Raw genomic sequence first — 19,089 nt, forward strand, 5'->3', positions numbered from 1 at the left:
TCAGGCTGAGATCTGAGCTCTGTTAGTTCAGCAACCTCTATACAATTTCCAGCATTGATTTTAACTATACAGTCAAATTGCAACGAAAAACAATGTTCTCCAGAATACTCATGAGGTCCTCATCACAAAGAGCTTCCTCAACAAGACCAAAGCGATTGTCTAATTTCCTTCAGTTGATATTTCAGGTGTGACGAGGACATTCATTGCCCACCATCAAATGACAGCAATGCCTAGGATCCATAGGGGCATTAGGCTGGGGAGAATGGCAGAACCTCCATTGGAAGACAACTATGCCATCAGTCTATTTTAAAATGGGACAAGCGTGGTACAAGCAAGCAATTCGCAACTAGAAAGATTTGACTCTGCCCTTTATTCATTCATCAATGTATGCTTTATTTTGGAAACTCGAAATTTCCATAAAAGTAAGCAATCATTACAAAACACATATATTACAAATATAGAGCCATCAAATCAGAAATGTAATCGAATTTTCAGATCACAAATTAAAATCCTTTCCACTGTGAAGCAAACAAAAACATTATCAACATTAAAAAAACAGTACTGGGCGATATTTCCTAATACCATATTTGCTTAAAATTGGTAAAATCTTTGAAAACAAATTGCAACATGTTTAGGGGAAAAGAACATAAAATGTAACGTGTCTTCCGGACTATTCAAAGTGCAGGTCATTGCTTCGTCTCCGGTGGCTCACATTGACAGAAAGACCTAACCTCACTTTATGGTAATAGATTCACTCTAAATTAGATGGGTATTGATGCTGCAAATATTTTTTACCCACAATAAATATGCTTCTGGCACAAAGGTTGTTATTAGAGTATAATAATGTCTAATCATGGGTTTCAGAAGTTCAACCACTCTCTTGATGACACTCTGCTTATCCTGGTATTTAAGTTGAAGTATATAGTAGCAACTCACCGGAAGTAATTCTGTATTTGTGAACCAAGCACCTCTATATAACAAGAGTGTAGTGCAAAAGGGTGTGTGTCAATGATATGTATAACAAAAGAGTGTAGTGCAAACTGAAATCTACAAAAGTGTTTCGCAGAACAGTGGCATGACTATGAGCAACCCTTGACTCTATAGGTATCAGAAAGCAGTTTCTTCAGAAAAGGCAGGATCCCTCGAATCAATGGGCCTCATTACAAGTTTGACGGTAGCTCGGCAGACTGGCGCCAAACTTGCAATATTTTCTGGCACCCGCCAATGGGCAATTACCAGGGCATTCTGGCCCCAGTGGACATGGCAATTGCCCACTCGCGGGCGCCAGAAAAAAAGATGCTCTCCATTCCTATTTGGCCCCATAGGGCTGAATGTGAATGGGGAGGTCGTATGCACAGGCACCATTTATAACGGTGCCTGTGCATCCGACATACTGTGCTCGCGGGTGCCTTTCTGCCTGCCAGGCATGACCTGGCGGAATGAAAGGCACCCGCGAGCACAACTCATAGTTTGCCAGTCTGGTAACTATGGTAACAGCAAGCTTACCAGTACCATAGTTCCCGGAACGGCAAACTCATAATGAGGCCCAATGTCTTTTGTCTTTTGCTTGGCATCACAAGACTTTTCCCAAGCTCTCACCATGCGGGATTCCCCTCTTCCCTGGCTATCTCATGATACACCCTTTGTTGGGTTCCTCTTCATCTTTACACCACTATTCAGTGACTTTATCAACATGCAGGATTTGCTTTCCCTTGCTTTTCACTTGGCATCCCTCAGTTGGGTGCACTGTAGCCTTCAAATCACAGTTAAGTTAACGTTACCAGCTCTACTAGCTTATACGACTCAGGAGCTCTTAGTGTCTTTTTAAACAAATACTTGGTTAACTTTCACTGATTCACTCAGGTTCCCCTCCTCTGGGCTCAGACCTTCCTCTGTAGGCAGTTCTGGCTTCCGTCGATTGGACGCAAGCCTTCAAACCGCTAGCATCACACTTACTTTGCAATCTTTCAAACTTTCACTTCAATGTACTTGCCAGCTCAATAGAGAGACTTCCAATAGGCGATCACAGCTCACCGGGTCACTCTGTTAAATTGTAGCAAGTGTGTTTACTTTAAACTAATCTCAGCATTCTTCATTCTTGCTACCATGTGCTTTTGCATGCGATTTCTGGAAAACCAAACAAGTGCTTCAAACTTTAAAGTCCTTTTCATTTATCAACACAAGCCGGTCTCCCAATTCACTCACCAGCCGCAGCTGATACAGTTTATCAAGACCTCCCGTCTAGTCAAGGCTTTTGGCACACCACAGCTTGCCTCCTTTCAAGTCCTCACACTGCACATGAAGGAGGTGCCGCTGTGACCTTCTGCAGTAGCAGGGAGTTGCCCCTTTGGGATTCTGCAGCGACCATCATCCCGCAGCTGGAAGGACCACAGCCTTTCATTCGTCTCCTGGTCTTGTCTGCTCTGCTTCCATGGTCGCGTTGCCTTCCCGTGATTTCCTGCCCTTCTGTTCTGCTGGTCTTGCTCGCTTCGATTGCCCTTCTCACCTTGCTGCGAGTGTGCTCTCTTGCTACACCTTTTATCCCACTGGGGAAAGGCAATGGGATTCAGGTATGGGTCATCAGGATTAATTGCCTGACTCTGCCTTACCCTGATACTGGGACATGTCAACCAGACTGGCTGTGTGTGATTATGTCTTCCCACCAAGGGTTTGGTTCGTGTAGAAGAGAGTGTGTGGGAAAGGGGGGGAGGTAAAGTTCTTAGAAAGAACATGGAATGATGGTGCTCTACAGGAAAATGGGAACAGGGATTGTGCGTCGCTCCTCTAGGTGCCCCACTCCCACTCCCCAAGGACCCCTCATCCAGGTGATCCTCCTGTACTGGTCCATCCATGGGGTCTGGATCCAATAGCGATGGCCCTGCCCCGGCATCCTGGATGGCAGATCCCAAAGGTTTGGTCGGTGAGGCACCCTTTGGTTTCTCCAATACACAGAGATAACCTAGACGTTTGCTTGGACCAGCTCAACTTGTTAGAAATAGAAATTCCCAAGTAATACTTGAACTCGACCTAGTTTAGTGTCTCCCCTTGCACTTGACTGGTGGTTCAGAAGGAAATTGCTTAAGGCCTAAGGCCATAGCTTTTGATTCAGATGTGTTGATGGGTAAATCTCCAATATTATGCATAATAATGAGTACAGCATAATACCACCACCTTCATTGGTTTCCACCTATAGAACATGCTAATCCCCTATAGTCCCTTGAACTATTGGCCACATCTACACTACACATGGTCCCCTACATCGTCACAGTCAAACCCAGGTATGTGATTGGCGGGTACTTATCAATAGGTTTGTAAATGGGGGACCATCATGTGCACCCTGCTGTTCCAGAGGCAATCAAAGTAACTTGGCAAGGCCAAACCTGCATTTGATGAGACAAAAGGCTCCCTCATTAACCCAGACACCATGGCACACATGAGCTGCACCCCAAACCTTGTACTAAATATCTTGACATCACCTCTCCTCCTCCTATCCCCAATCACAAGACATTCCAGACACAGCTCCCCACTAATCTGCACCCACCTCCAGCTGCCCAGGGATGGTGTGTCCAGGGAACCACTCTCAAGTCTGAATTTCAAGGATTTGCTTGCTTAGGCTGTGCGCCTAGGTGTAATTCATATAGAGTGAATACCCCAGGGCGAAGCCAGTATTATTCTAAATATTTGCCTGGCTCTTTGGCATCACACAGCCTCAGGCCCTATTCTCATGTATTTGTCCTTCAAAGGCTGCAACCCTTTCCGCTCTTCTACTATCATCCCATTCCCACCACCTTCAGGCCCCACAGCTGGATACAATAAGTCCATATCTGTGAACCATTGGTGACTCTGACCTCAGCTTCTTTTCTGGGGAATGTATCAGGGGATTTGTTTTTGGAGCTGAACTACCAGAGCCACGGCTCCACACTAAGGTATGTGCTATCTTCTGTTTGTCATTTACTAGGCCTTAACATCCAAAATGGTACACCAATCTCACTGTTACCACACTACCTTACTGACTTCCTCTTTCGCTATTTCAATCCTTCCCACAGATCACGCTATCCTACGTCACTACAGTACATCAACTAACACCGGGCCCATAATACTGTCCTATCTCTGACCTACATTTGTTGCTCTTTCTGTTTTGCTATATGTGAGTAATATGTATCAGACCTAACTAAACAATGTATGCGCTGTCCGCGGCACAACCTTCACTCTGCTCTGCCACCACGATGTTGCACACTAATAGGTTTTCCTCAATCAGAACCTTTTTGCCTGGCTTGGATGCTGTATGTCCATCCCAGCATCCCAACATGTCTATATTTAATACTCCATTAACTAAGCCTTCTTCTTCCTTCCTTCTATAGTCATCGTCCTTATGTACCCATGCTCTACACATGTGACGTAAACTTCGCCACCTCGGGTATATTCTTCCATGGTGCCAGACATAAAACAGCACCCTCCATCTCTTGCTAAATTGACCCAACTAGCAATATAATTTGCTATGTCTGGTGGAGGTGTTGTCACCGTCCCCAGGGGTTCCAGAGGCTGCTCTATTTTTAGCATTCTTTGCCTGACAACCCCATCCCACCTATCAGTCTGGGTGTGCTTATGTTTTGTGAGAAGTGGAGCTTTATCCTCCCTTATCAAAATCATCATCATGGCACTCTTCGGCAAAATCTTCGTGCAGTGTCACAGTATCATCTGACACTAGCAAAAAAACACTAACAAAAATAGTATGATGAGAATCAGCATTTCTACAGAAATCTCTAACCATGATGAGACACAGGAATAAATGCCATCAAACCAGTCATCAGGCTTCACTCCAGCTTCTTTCCCCATGGCAATCCTCTCCTATCGCAAGGGATAATGATCCGTTGTCAGTATCATTTGGGGATATGTACGTACAGCAAGACCGTCCAATTTCCCGTCAGATGCCCCCTTCCATAGCTGTGTGCAGATCCAATACATATCGGTTCTCGAGAGTCATAAGCCTAATTGCTCTCAACTCGGTCTTTATTGAATTAAGGCCCTGCTCTGTCTGGTTCACCTTCTGCATAATTTCCCATCAGGTTATCTGCAGCCATTTTGTGTTGGCTGCACTCTGGATACCTAGCACCAGAAGGGATGCAAAACAAGTTTCTGTCTTGGTGGACAACCGGTATTGGTCCGGAATCTCCTTTAGTTTCTCGGAGGAGTCTTTGGACAAGTAGTTAGATCTCTTCTGGCTCCAACCTCTTAATGAGTGATGAACTTGCTTAATGGTTGGGGGCTTATTTGGTTCTGGGCCGGCACATTGATAACTGATAGATGGGAATCAGGAACTACTAAAACTGCAGAGTGTAACGTTTTCAGCAAACATACACCCCCACATGATGCTGGGAGGAATAAATATGCATATTGTCTACACGCCCAGTACACATCCATTACCACTGATGTGCCACCTGTTAGATCAGGCATGAACATGGTCTTGTTGTAATGGCTGTTCATTCTTATGGGTACTGCACCATTTCAACTAAAGCAAATGGAGTGCTCTTCTGGCCTTGTACTTTGGATGGTGTTTCATTTAGCTCAATCCATGTACATTTTGGCACATACTTAACCCATATTTGGCCACAGGTCTTGTTTACATGTGCCACCACATCTGTAGGAAACCCCTTTAAGCCTTGCACTGCACAGCTCATTACTCTACTCCTGTCACCCATCTACTGTTGGAAAACAACAATACTTCCATCTTCAACAATGGTTGCACCCTGACCGCATCTGTTCTTTTTCTTGGCACCAGACAGTGGACTATAAGAGGTAGCATTTCTTGGGGTTTACACAATTTGGGTGTGCCTGTCACAAGATGTTTCAAAGGGCATGCATAGCAGCTCTTTTTCCATCTCTCCCTCCCCACATCGCGCATGTGATTACACCACATATTGTCCGATTCATGGTGGTGCACATCAGCCCTGGTGTCAAATATAACTCCCTACTGATTAAACTCTATCTTTTCTTCGGTTTCCCTACTAAATCTTGTTATCCCCAAGTGTGTTTTGTTCTCAAACACATTTCATGGTACCCTAAACCCCCTTTATATGTCCACACCATATAAAATAATCCCATCAAAATAATATGCAACCTGCAAGGAACAAACAACATATACAAAATAACATATATATTACATGACATCTGTGGTGTTGCACCTGAAGAGGGAGAGAAAAAACAGACATCCATGCAAACAACTGAAAGTCCATCATTACAGAAAAGGTATCAAAATGATCTACAATTATGAAAAGGGACCTTGGTAGCTGATGCACTTTAATCTCGATGGCTCAGTCAGAAAGGGAACGTGGTGCACAATGATAAGTCAATAGAGAACACAATGCACTATGCAACACATAGTGAGTCAATAATTGGGTCAGTTCAAGCTTTAATGGGCCAGCCAGGAACGTAATGCAATATGCAGTTTTTTCTGGGTCAACGGTGAAGGGTCTCCCGAACCTTTGCTGGTCCCAGCGATGGCCAACCTTACAAATGCATATATTTTCTTTCAAGGCTGTAACAGCGGCAAGTTCAGTTCATCGGTCACCAATGTTATGGGTGCATCTTCTCTTCTAGGAACAATCTGTCGAGAGAGCATTTTAATGCATTTGGTTAATTCATGCAAGTACCTATGAAACTACTCCACCATAACTCCTGATGCCCTGTAAGCATCTGATGCTTTGCTTTGAGTAGCAAGAGGTGTGTGCATCCTTCTTCCCGTCACTATCTCATGCAGGGACATGTGGTGGTCTTCTTTTTGTTTTCTTGTTTTTTGGGTTATTGGTTACACAAATTCAACCTTAACAAATCAAGTCTTTTAAAAAAAGGGAAGAATTAAACGAATTACAATTCAAGTACAGAAAAAAGATAAAAAAGAACAGCCACAAAAAAGAAACAACGTTCCAATAAATACATTTCAAGATCTAATAGTCTCTTAGTTGATTGTTTCACAAAGCAAAAAAACAATGTACTTAATCCATGAAAACCAATACATTAGTGAATAAAAATGCAACTCATAGAATGATTAGTATAACAAGTAATGTGACCTAGTCCTGTTATCCAAATTACATCAGATCGTTTAGTCTCAAGCTGATAAAGAATGTGACCACTGAAACCACCATAGAAACCTGTGTACCCTCTGAACATTTTCCTCAAAATTATTTCTGCTCTGCACATGCAACCGAATCAAAATATTTTTGGAAATAACAATACCTCCTCGTTCTTAGTGTAGAACATTCTGTTAGTCGATGCTTGGGAGTTAGTATTTTACACTTGGCTTTGCAGAACCGACATTCAACCTTTAGCCCTGACAACCTCTTCTGTCTAATCAGAACCTCTACAGAAGGAAGGAAGTTCCAACAAAACCGCAAATAGTCATCCCGAATCTTAACACCAAGAAATTTCACCAAGTAAGGAGCCAAAGTCCCCCTACTTCTGTGTTCACGTTGCAGGTGAGATAGCCTGATGTATTCATGCAAGCTTTCTGTGTTTGCGCGCAAATCTTGATCAAACAATTTTTTTTTAACCATTCTGGATTGCTTATCAAGTCATCCTTACCCAATTCCAGTTTGCTCAGTAAGATTTCACAGCAACCAGTGCATTCCACCAACACAGATACCTGTCTGGAATTCATAACCTCAGCAAGAATTTGATACAGTGTGTTCCAAATTCCAAAGCCCAGTCTTCCAGCAACTCAATTCCATATAGCAACTTTGGAGTTATTTTACCCTCAAATAATGTAATTAGAGGGATAATGGAGAATTTACAATAGCAGAACCCTCAGATGTTCCTTAAGGAAATCTGGAGAGCTTGTAATTGGAAAGCTCAGATAGCTTGTTGTCTGAACCCTTTCTAGAGTGACCCCATTCATGGAACAACTTAGCTTAGTTTTTCATGCTCTCTTTACAAGTGCCATTATTTTTTTGAGTTGATATTGAGGCTATTCTCTCGCGCAAAGCCTTCAAAAGCCACCAAAACGCAACATAGTCCTGTTGAGTGCAAGCCAACAACAGAAAGTCGTCCACATAGGCCATCCAACTTATACGAATGATTCCAATTTTTGGAGAGGCAAAAGAAGCTCTCTCCCACAATGGGCCCACATCTGCAGCATACAGGTTAAAGAGACGGGAGGCAAGGATGCACACCTGTCTCAAAGCATAAATTTTTGGAATTTTCTCAGAGTGACTACTCTCCATGTTTAATCTTACTTGGACATTAGTATCCTCATGCAGTTTAATGACCAGTTTTAGCAAACATTCAGGAATACCCCATTTCCTTAATTTTTGCCAAAGTGTGGGTCTGGAGACAGTGTCAAAAGCATTGGATAAGTCCAAAGTTGCTAGATGTATTACAGCATATTTTACTTTTTTGACTAGATCCCGAAGGCAGCCCAACACATACCCATTCAAGTTTGTGCCATGATTTTCTTGGAAGCCGGTCTGAAAAGCGGATAACATGTTTTTACTTTGAACCCAAGCTTTCAGAAGCTTCACAATTATACTGCCAAAAATGTTGCTGTCTGCATCTAAAATAATAATGGGAGGGCAATTTTTGGCGTCAGATCTACTTCCTTTTTTGTAAATTGGAATAATGTATGCCATCCTCCATGTTAGTGGGTAAGTTGCTGTCTTCAGGATGTTGTGAAACATGAGCTTTAGGATCCCTGCCCACTCTGACATGGCTCCCTTGGAAGTTTTATTAAGACCTGGAGCTCTTGAGTTACTTGCTCTCTTAATGGGCTCCAGCACATCATTTATGTCTTATGTAATGGCGCCCATAAGCCCTTTATTAACCACATTATACATTTCATGAGGGGCATTTTCTGTTATTAACAAACCCTTCAATGCCATAAATGGATCTGAGATGCTGAACCCAATCTGCTTCTGAGATGGCATTAATGATGTTTTCTCAAGAGCCTTTATTTTGATTATTCAATAGGGCCCAGAAAGATTGTGAGTCTTTCTTCTGGAGAGGAGATAAGACAGCATCTTTTCAGCGTCTGTCTGGACCATAATTGCACACTGATTTTTAACCCAATTCTTATATTTTAACTTGATCTTCTTCATTTGCTCCAGAAACTCATTTCCATACCCATAACGTTTGTTGATTCATCGTATTAAGAACCTCATGTCCTTCTTTTTCCCTGCCACTGCATCATTGTATCTATGAGTTTTCTTATTGGAGGGTGGATTGACCTTGACCTTATTTTGATTTTCAACATGTGTAGTGTCTATGTTGCTCTGCAGAAAATTGGCAAAATTCTCATAGGTAAACATCAGCAGTTTCCAATCATAATTTGTGTTCTTAACTACACCCTTGACTTCTTTATTGACCATGTCTATCTTATGTTGGTTCCATTTAATTCTGTTAAGGACAGAGGTGAGCCCCATGTCAACATTATACTTCACTCGATCTCTTCCTGTTGGCCAATTGAACAAGCAAAGCTGTGATTGCTCCAATCACTACACTTGGTCATCAGAAAACTGTCAAGAAATATGTAGTCCAGGGAAGATCTCGTATAACCATGGTGCCAGGTGAAATATTCCCCTATATCCACATTAGTGGTACCATTCAAAAAGTACAACACCAAGTTGTTTAAACAGATTTTCCATTTGCTACCATTAAAACCCAACAATTGGGGATCCACAAAATCAGTATCATTCATGTGGATATTTTGGATGACAGGGCTTCATCAGCCTCCAAATCAAGACAAGTTGAGTTGAAGTCACCAAGGACAATGATGTGCCCATCTTTGTGGGACTCCATCCAGTTCACGGAAAAGGTGGAGAGGGCTTTGAGAAAATAATCTAGCTGCTCTATGCTCTCATGCCAATAGATGTTACAAATTAGAAGGTGTGAGTTCAATGAGCGTTTCCCATTCAGTGGCCATGAGGCCAGTTCTGAGGTCATGTTTTTTAATGAACTTTAGGCCACTACCAGATCTGCACATGGTTACAAGACCCCCTTTTGGCCTCCCCCTGATGCCTTGGCTTGACAATTGTGCAATCACAGTATATCCATCCATTGTGGGTGCTTGAATCAGCCAGGTCTCCTGGAGACCCATTAGGTCTAATGTTCCTATCAATCACCCCAAAGATGGATTACTGAATAAGTGATTATGACCTCTTGTATTCCAGGTGGTAAGTTTAAAGACTATTGTGCTAGAGCCTACATGTATGTTTTTGGGGTTTGTGACTTGAGTTTAAGGTCGCTGCCTGCCAGGACCAGTACAGTTGACACTCACTCCTCTTCTCTGTCACTCTATCAGGGGCCGACATATTGACCTGTCTACCCACATTCATTGTTTGAGTGATTTGATGTGAGGGTGTATTATATTTAGGCTGTTCGTGATTGGGGGTTGAAATCTTCCCCATCAAATCTGAGGCTCTGGGTGTGTCCATGGTTTTAATGGCAAACACAAATCACCCCAATGTCTCAGCTTCCCTCAATATTAGGGTAAAAAAAACACTCAGTATTCAAAGCCAAGCGCACATCTGTCTGTGTGAGCTTCATTCACAAATTCTACACTCTCAATGTCTTTAGTGGATACAACAATGAGATTGACAATTTTGGAAAACAAAGACTGAACAGAAGAGCAATTCAAAACCAACCCCATATCTTGGAATATTTGGCCCTCCAAAATGAGTTGATACAAGGCCTGGGGTTTGGCTGGACTTAGTTTGAGGCCACCGTCCTGAAAAGAGACAGCCGGTTTCTGAGATGTGTCATGGTGATCCCTATTCCTCTGTCTCAAGCCACCTAAGTCCTCTCTGCCCCTTGAATCTTTCAAGATTGAAAATGTAACATTCTGACAATTGGTACAAGAACCGTGCAGGAATTCTTTTGGCTGTTGGCATAGCTTTTCATAAATATGATGTGCACCGTTTATGCCCAGGCTGTCGTTGTCAGGACCTTCAAGGTCCTTTCTCTCTTTGAGAGTACCGGTGCCTGGTCTGTCCCATAGTTCTTCCCCAATAGTCTGCAATCTTCAGGATCTCATCAGGATCCCAGGCAGCCGAGGAAGTTGATGCCCGTCGCCGCTACTGCAGCATTTGGTCGTTGCCTTGATGGAACTGGCTCCTCCTCATAAGGTAAGCCCCTCTGGGCTTAATGCGGATTGACTGCTATTGAAAAGGAAATAGTGTGAAATTCTCTCCTGAAACACAATCTCACCATGCAGCTATCTGTGCACCTCTTTGCACAGGCGAAAGAATCAGCTGTCTCCCTGCTTCGTTGTGCATTCTGCTGTGCGCACATTTGTTCACTGAGAGAGAATCCCTCTTCCAAAATGGCCGCCATGCCATCCGCACAGGAGTGCTTGCCCACTACAGCATGAGCCTACTCTGATTGGTTGGCTGCCTGTTTAAGCAGGCCAATCAGCGAGCCGGCAGGCAAATGCCGGCCCCCAACAAAGGCCCACGCTCTGGCCCCAACATCATCTGGCCTCACTTCAGGATCCCAGGCAGCTGAGGAAGTCACTGCCCGCTGCTGCTAATGCAACATTTGGTCATTGTCTTGACGGCCCTGGCTCCTCCCCATAAGGTAAGCCCCTCTAGGCTTAATGCCCGTTGACCACTATTTAAAAAGAAATTGTGTGACATTCTCTTCTGAAACACAATATTGCTGTGCAGCGATCTGCGCAACTCTTTGCACAGGTGGGGCGATCAGGTGTCTGCCTGCTTCGTTGTGCATCCCGCTGTGTGCGCATATATTCACAAAGAGAGAATCCCTCTTCGAAATGACCACCGCGCCATCCGCACAGGAGTGCTTGCCCACTACAGCATGAGGCTATGCTGATTGGTTGGATGCCTGTTTAAGCAGGCCAATCAGTGAGCCGGCAAGCAAACAACCGCCCCCACCAAAAGGCCTATGCTCAAGGCCCCTGTCTGAGCCCGTCGGAGCAAGGCGGTGCTAGGTAGGCACATCCAAATCGTACATTAATATAGTTGCTTTGCTTGCTGTTGCGAACCTCCAATTCACCTCATAACAGTCAATATTGGTTCAAGACCCATTGCCGCTCTGATACTAGCCTGACTCCAATGTTCTCCTGCCAGCTCGATATCGCCTACATCTCCCTTGGGCTAGAGAAACGCACGATGTGAAGCCTCAAGCACTAACAGTGGCAAGCTCTTCTATGCTCTCGCTACCCTGCCTGACATTCTTCCCCAACCTCTGCAACTCAATTCCAACCCTGACAATACACAGTCCTGATTCTTGTGCATTATTAATACCCGCCTGCACGGCATAATATGTACTATTTGTGAAAATCTAATCCACATATATATTGGCCTACATGTATTACTGAATCACTATGGCAACTCTCACTTGTGATTACTTAAATGCTTAACAGTGTTTTCACTGAACGACTAACCTAAATGTGTCAGCATCCTAGATCTGCAAAAGCAATTCCAGCTGTGTCTTACCCAATTTTACAAATTGTATTTTTCCTAATTTTATGAAGTGTATTTAATTGCACTAGTATCCTATTACTGCTAAAGCAAATTTAGCTGTGTCTTGCCCAAATTTATAAAGTGTATTTTGCCTAATTTTACCAAATGTATTTATTTGTGCTTGTATCCCATTACTGCTAAAGCAAATCTAGCCGTGTATTGCCCAATTTCACAAAGTATGCTTAATTTTTCTAGCTTCCCATCCCTGCAAAAGCAAACTTAGCTATATTTTGCCCAATTTTACAAAGTGTACCTAAATATGCTAGCATCCCGATTTTACATAAGTGAATCTTGATTTGCAAATCTTGATGCCTTTATTGCATCAATCTTGCTAAAAAGTAAATCTGGATGTGTCACTGCCCCAACTCTGCTTGACTGCAGTAACTCTGCAGCTAGACTTTAACATTAGCTAGTCAGCAGCGTGCCAACTAAGGTCACCATGACGCACGTTGGGGACCCAAAAAAATGCCCCCTCGACCTAACACCCAAGTACAAAAGCCTATGCAAATGGCCCAGGTGCTCCCTGACTCACGAGACATCCCTCCATCCCACCTTCTTCCTAAGACACTGCCCTTCCCATGTCCAAAGGACGTGAAAAATTCACCCAAGACCACTGGTGTACAGGAAACACCAGTCCGTATAGAATATAAATGCAAACATCCTACGCCAACTATTGGGACACACACTGCCCCTTGCACCCTCAAACTCAGAAACAATCGCCTAGCCTCCCATCACATCCAAATCTTGAAGGATACAGTAAAAAAGAGTAAACTAAATATATCCAACTGGCTGAACAACAACCAAACCTACTCATTATCAAACATTAAGAGTTCACTAATCCACGCTAGATCTCTCCTTGTACATGTCCTAGATATAGCTGACCTATTCAACACTCTAGACCTTGACTTCCTAGCCATCACGAAACCTGGCTCCATGCAGCAGCTGACCCCATCCTATCCATGGCCATTCCCAAAGCATACACCATCCTTAGGACGGACAGGACAACTTCCAAAGGAGGGGGAGTTGCACTCATCGCAAAAATCAACCTCTAGATTAGGACAATCACTACCCCTAGCTTCCCATCAGGGGAACTGATCTCACTCAAACTTTCACTCTCAGCCACATCTACCCTCACCATCCATCTGCTTTATATACCGCTTGGCACACTTTCATCCTTTGAAGAAGATATAGCGACTCTCCCCACTACCAATACTAAGGGCCTCATTACACGGTAGGTGCTAAAAAATGGGATTTACCGGCATGGCGCTATTAGCGTGTCCGCCCTCACAGGAGACCGCCAATAGCGCACCATTACGAGTAAGTGGACACGCGCATAGGGCCATGCCGGTAAATGACCCTACCGCCATGCCGCAAAAGCACCTTACCGGGCCCGCCCAAAGTGCTGATAGCACCTCCGCCCTCACTGTACATGCTATTAGCGGTCACCGCTATTAGCGGTGACCGCTATTAGCATCGACCGTCAAATAGCGGAAGCGGAAATAGCGTCATCGCACCGGAACAGGAAAGAGCACGGCGGCCATCTTTAAAAACACAATCCATTGCCATCCTCTGCCCCCTGGACCATATTGGAGTAGTGAGCTGTGTGAAATCAACCGTGACACCTGCATCATGCCCAAGGCCCTGAAGAAAACCTGTGACAGGCAGCGGAAGGAAAAGTACACCAACAAGGAACTGGTCATGTTGACACAGACCCTTGCAGAGCATGCAGAGGTAGTCTTTGCAAATGATATGCGCCGCGGCACCTTGCTCAAGAAGAAAGCCATCTGGGAGGAGGTGGCAGTCAAAGTCAGTGCCGTGGGCACCAGCACGCGCACTGTGCGCGAATGCAGGAAGAGGTGGGACGACCTCAGGCTGCGGGTGAGGGGCATCCTGGCGGAGAACCACCGCATTGCCACTGCTGGCGGAGATGGCTCCCCAATACGCCTGAAGGAATGGGATGAGACATGCGCCAACATGATTGCCACCGAGATCATCGAGGGAGTGGGCAGCATGGAGGTCGGCGTGGCTACCACTTCCGATGCAGGTGAGTGTACACATGACAGGATGCAGTGTGAATGCACAGCCACCCCCATATGTGAGCCCAGACCCCACTCATGCATGGACACACATCCACACATGCACCCATCCATCACCATGTCAGTGTCAGACCCAAACACACACACATGCACACATCACCAGAGACAAGTCCCAAACTCAACCATGCATGGATGAGGCACTGAACTGGCACATCACCTGCATCCGCAACTGCTAAGTCCCAATGTCCACAACTGCATCGTTCCTGTAATTTACATTGAGTATATTGAAACGCAACCAATGCCATCCCCCTTCTCGTCCCTGACAGGCTCACATACAGATGGGAAGGATGCTGCTGATGCATCAAAGGCACCACCTACATCAAAGAGGCCAAGGGCACAGGAGCCGGAGGAAACCCCTGCAACATCCAGGGGCAAGGGTGGAAGGCCACACCTGAAGAGTGGCAGCCTACGTCACAGTGCCACTGCCAGGGCAGCAGTAGCTGCACCACCAACTGTGGCCCCACCACCGGAGGCAAACACACTGCCAACAATGCCAGACACCCAGGGCCCACCATCAGCTGCGGCAAGCTCTGCTGGTGAGGCAGCCGCCACTGGCCCCCAGTCCGATCCAGAGAACACCCTACTCCAGCACATGGAGATGCACACCCCAACCCCCCCAGGAAGCCCAGAGCCTGTGGCATCCCAGACCCCTGGTTCTGATGGGACTTACGATGACACCAACCCTGCAATAATGTCACCCATGCTACCATCACCTGTTGCATTGGAGCCATCTGAGGGCATGGCATCCAATGCACGGTCACCCGGCACTGATCACCAATTCACGGCCATCCTGCAGCGCCAACAGGAGCTGACCGTGCTGGTTGGGCAGCATGTCGCTGAGGCTGCAAATCTCACCGAGAAGATAGTCCAGACGGCGAGGCACTCCACTGAGCGCATGGACGCCAACACGGACAGGATATGCAATGAAATTGCAAGTCTGAGGGAGGTGCTTGTCCGCATGGCAGACACAATGGACCGCCACTTTCACCCACAAGGCCAGTCTGCCCCATCCTCGACTTCCGGGTCGACTCAAACAAGCCCCCTCAGGCGCTCGATGCGAACCACCAGGCGCACGTCTGGCAACCCTCAAGACCCTTCCAAGGACAATTGCAATAAGGGGGTTAATGGGGATACCCCGGTGTGCATTGGCCATGGCAGAAATGGCAGAGACATGAGGGACTGTTGTGGGGGGTGGTGGGAAGGGTGTTATGGGTCTGTTGTGGGGGGGTGGGAAGGGTGTTATGGGTCTGTTGTGGGGGGGTGGGAAGGGTGTTATGGGTCTGTTGGGGGGGAGGGTGGTGGGATGTTGTGGGGGGGTGGGAAGGGTGTTATGGGTCTGTTGGGGGGGAAGGGTGGTGGGATGTTGTGGGGCTTGCACTTCTTCACCTTTATGTTAGTCAATACACTGGTTTCTGATGAAAACACAGCCTTGGACATCTTCATTGTGTGTGTGTGTACTTCATTGGCGACAGGGTCCATTGCGTGCTCTGAGACATACACCAGTGCATTTCTCCCCATATCCATGTGATAGTACGAAAACATTTTCCGCAGATTGATTGCCTGATCAGATGCTGTCTCACAGCACGTGCCTCCTGGCCATTCCCTCTTGCAACGCCTGCATCCCCTTCACCTCCGTCCACATCAACACCATCATCCTCATCATGTGCTTCTATCCCAACGTCAGGGGGCAGTGGGCTATTCCGTCTGTCACACATATTGTGCAGCATGACACATGCCATGATGATCTTGCCCACCTTCTCATGTCCATACAGGAGAGCAGCACCAGACCTGGTAATGCACATTGGACGTGACTTCAAGAGTCCAAAGGTCTGCTCAGTCACGATGCAGGTACGGGTATGTGCATTATTGATTACCTCCTCGTGCCTGTTCTGTGGTCTCCGTACAGGTGTGAGGAGCCAGGTTTTCAGGGGATAGGCCGCATCACCTGTATGGGGGGATGAATGGGGTCCTGTTACTGTTCACCTCAAGGGCGGCCTGTTCACATCACACAAATTGACATAGCATTGTGATGCAAGTGCTGATATGTGCGCATACATGCAGATGGTCTGTGTGACAGCAACGTGCAAGTGTGTGGCCGACCCTGCAAGTAGAAATGGCACAATAATGCCTACAACAGTAGTTTTCACATGTCCTGGGTGTGGCCCAGTCTTAGGTGTCCCTGGGCCAGGCAAATTTTGTAGCACACTGCTTGTGTACTGACATTCTGACACCAATGTTGCCATGCTGTGAAGCATCACTTCCGTGGTGCTATAGGTGTGTGGTTCAGTGCCATGTCTAGGGGTGTTCCCTTTGCATGCATTCAAGGGTACATTGCTGGGTTGATGCTGTGATGCGCTGATTCTGTATTACCATCTTGACGCCATGTTGATGATGTGTGTAATGTGTGGCGTGGCATGATGTGCAATGGGGATGGATGTGTAATATTTTGCAGCCTGCACTGTTCTCATAGTCGTGCACCATCAAATTGCATGTGGATGCTTCTCAGGTACATCGTGGCCTTCCCTGAAGGACATTGGCGTACATCTGTATGTCCATTTTCCCTACGGACGCCAGTCAACACCCAGTTGGGGTATGTATCTCCCCCCCCCATTCACACCCAGTTGGAGTATGTATCCCCCCCCATTCACACCCAGTTGGAGTATGTATCTTCCCCCCCATTCACACCCAGTTGGAATATGTATCTCCCCCCCCCATTCACACCCAGTTGGAGTATGTATCTCCCCCCCTTCACACCCAGTTGGAGTATGTATCTCCCCCCCCATTCACACCCAGTTGGAGTATGTATCTCCCCCCCCCAAAATCACGCTGCCATGTGCTTGCCCTGCTACTCACAAAGTAGCCACGTACGTTGTCCGGTGTGTGGCTCCATGTAGCGTGGCATACTTGAGTCCCGCAGAACCATGGAATCATGTGTTGATCCTGGGAATCTGGCACAGCAATGTGTGATTATCTTGCTGGCGTCACATACAATTTGGGCATTGATAGAGTGGAATTGCTTCCTGTTTCGGTACACTGCTTCATTGTGATGTGGGACCACCAATTCCGCATGGGTACAGTCGATGGCCCCGATGCAACTTGGAATGCCTGCCAGTGAATAGAAGCCAACTTTTGTGTTTGCAATCTCCTGGCCAGTCTGTGGCATGGATATGTGTTCAGGTGCATGCTTCAGGAGTGCATCGAGTACCTGGTTCAGCGTGCGTGAGGATACTGGTTGCGAGATGCCATGCATCTGTCCCACTGTATGCTGATGGGTGCCTGTGGGCAGGAAGTGGAGCACACTCACCACCTTCAGTAGTGGGGGGATGGCAGTTCTGATGTCTATGAGGCTCGCAATGTCGTCGTGGATCATGTCCACGATGCTGGTGATGGGAGCCCTGTCCAGATGGTACAGGGTGTGTATCTGCTCAGGGGTCAGGTTGAATGGACTGGCTCTGGTCCTGGGTACTGGTGGGTGCCTCTGTGGTATGATTAGGTGCCGTTGTGGTGCCTGCTGTGCCTGTCTTGCCCTCCTCCTCCTCCTCCTCCTCCTCCTCCTGCGTCTCCTTTGTGCTGCCTGTTGTTGTGGCAGCTGCGCTGCAATGAGGTCCTCCAGGCCATGTAATGCTGCCAGTATCGGTACCATCTTGGTGTGGGGAGGGGTGTGGGAAGGGGTGTGGTGTGCTCCTTTTGAGCTGCCACAGTCTCCATTGCCTTCACCTGTGCTGATTTGGTCCACCTGTGGCAGGTGGGTACACTGCCCATTTCCCTTAACGGGTGGTCCGCGATGCCGGTATTTGCTCCATGGCGGTATGGGGTTTGGGGGGATTTACCATGCCGCTATTTGCATGTGCACTGGCCTTGTGATGCTGTGCTAACGCGGCATGGCGTAATTAACGGAATGGAGGGTCGCGCACACGCGGCGTGTCCGCTATTAGTGGCACCGTAATTAGTGGTGCCGCTAATAGCGGTTTGCGGGGTCGTGATCCACATAGAGATTTAACATTACCGGTAAATCATTACCGGTAACGTTAAATCAATACCGCCTTCCGTGTAATGAGGCCCCAAACCTTCTTAAAAAATTATCAGTATGAGTGATTTCAACCTAGTCCTAAACGACCCACTTGATACCCAAGCTACCATTATCGGCAACACCATCGAAGCACAAGGCTTTACCTTCAGAATCACGAGCCCCACACATCACAAAGGACGAATGCTTGACTGGCTGGCTGACCTGAATTGCCTCACCGACATTCTTACCAACACCCCATGCCCTTGGTCAGAACATATCATCCAATTTAACATCAGTGACATTTCCAAGGCTAACAACCCTCCACCGCAACCTGCTCCTGCAGCCAATGCAAGAAACCAGAAGAACATTGCATCTGACAATATGCTTCCCCTTCTACGCCCAATCTCCTCACTCGTAAGCACCATCTCTAAACCCACCTCATTAGTAACGATCTATAACCAAACATTACAAAAGGCCATCAATAAAGTGGCCCCTCTAGGCCCTCGCAAATCAA

The sequence above is a fragment of the Ambystoma mexicanum genome, chromosome 4p, assembly GCF_040938575.1.
Source record: "Ambystoma mexicanum isolate Mex_15411 chromosome 4p, UKY_AmexF1_1, whole genome shotgun sequence".
In the NCBI taxonomy this organism is placed as follows: domain Eukaryota; kingdom Metazoa; phylum Chordata; class Amphibia; order Caudata; family Ambystomatidae; genus Ambystoma; species Ambystoma mexicanum.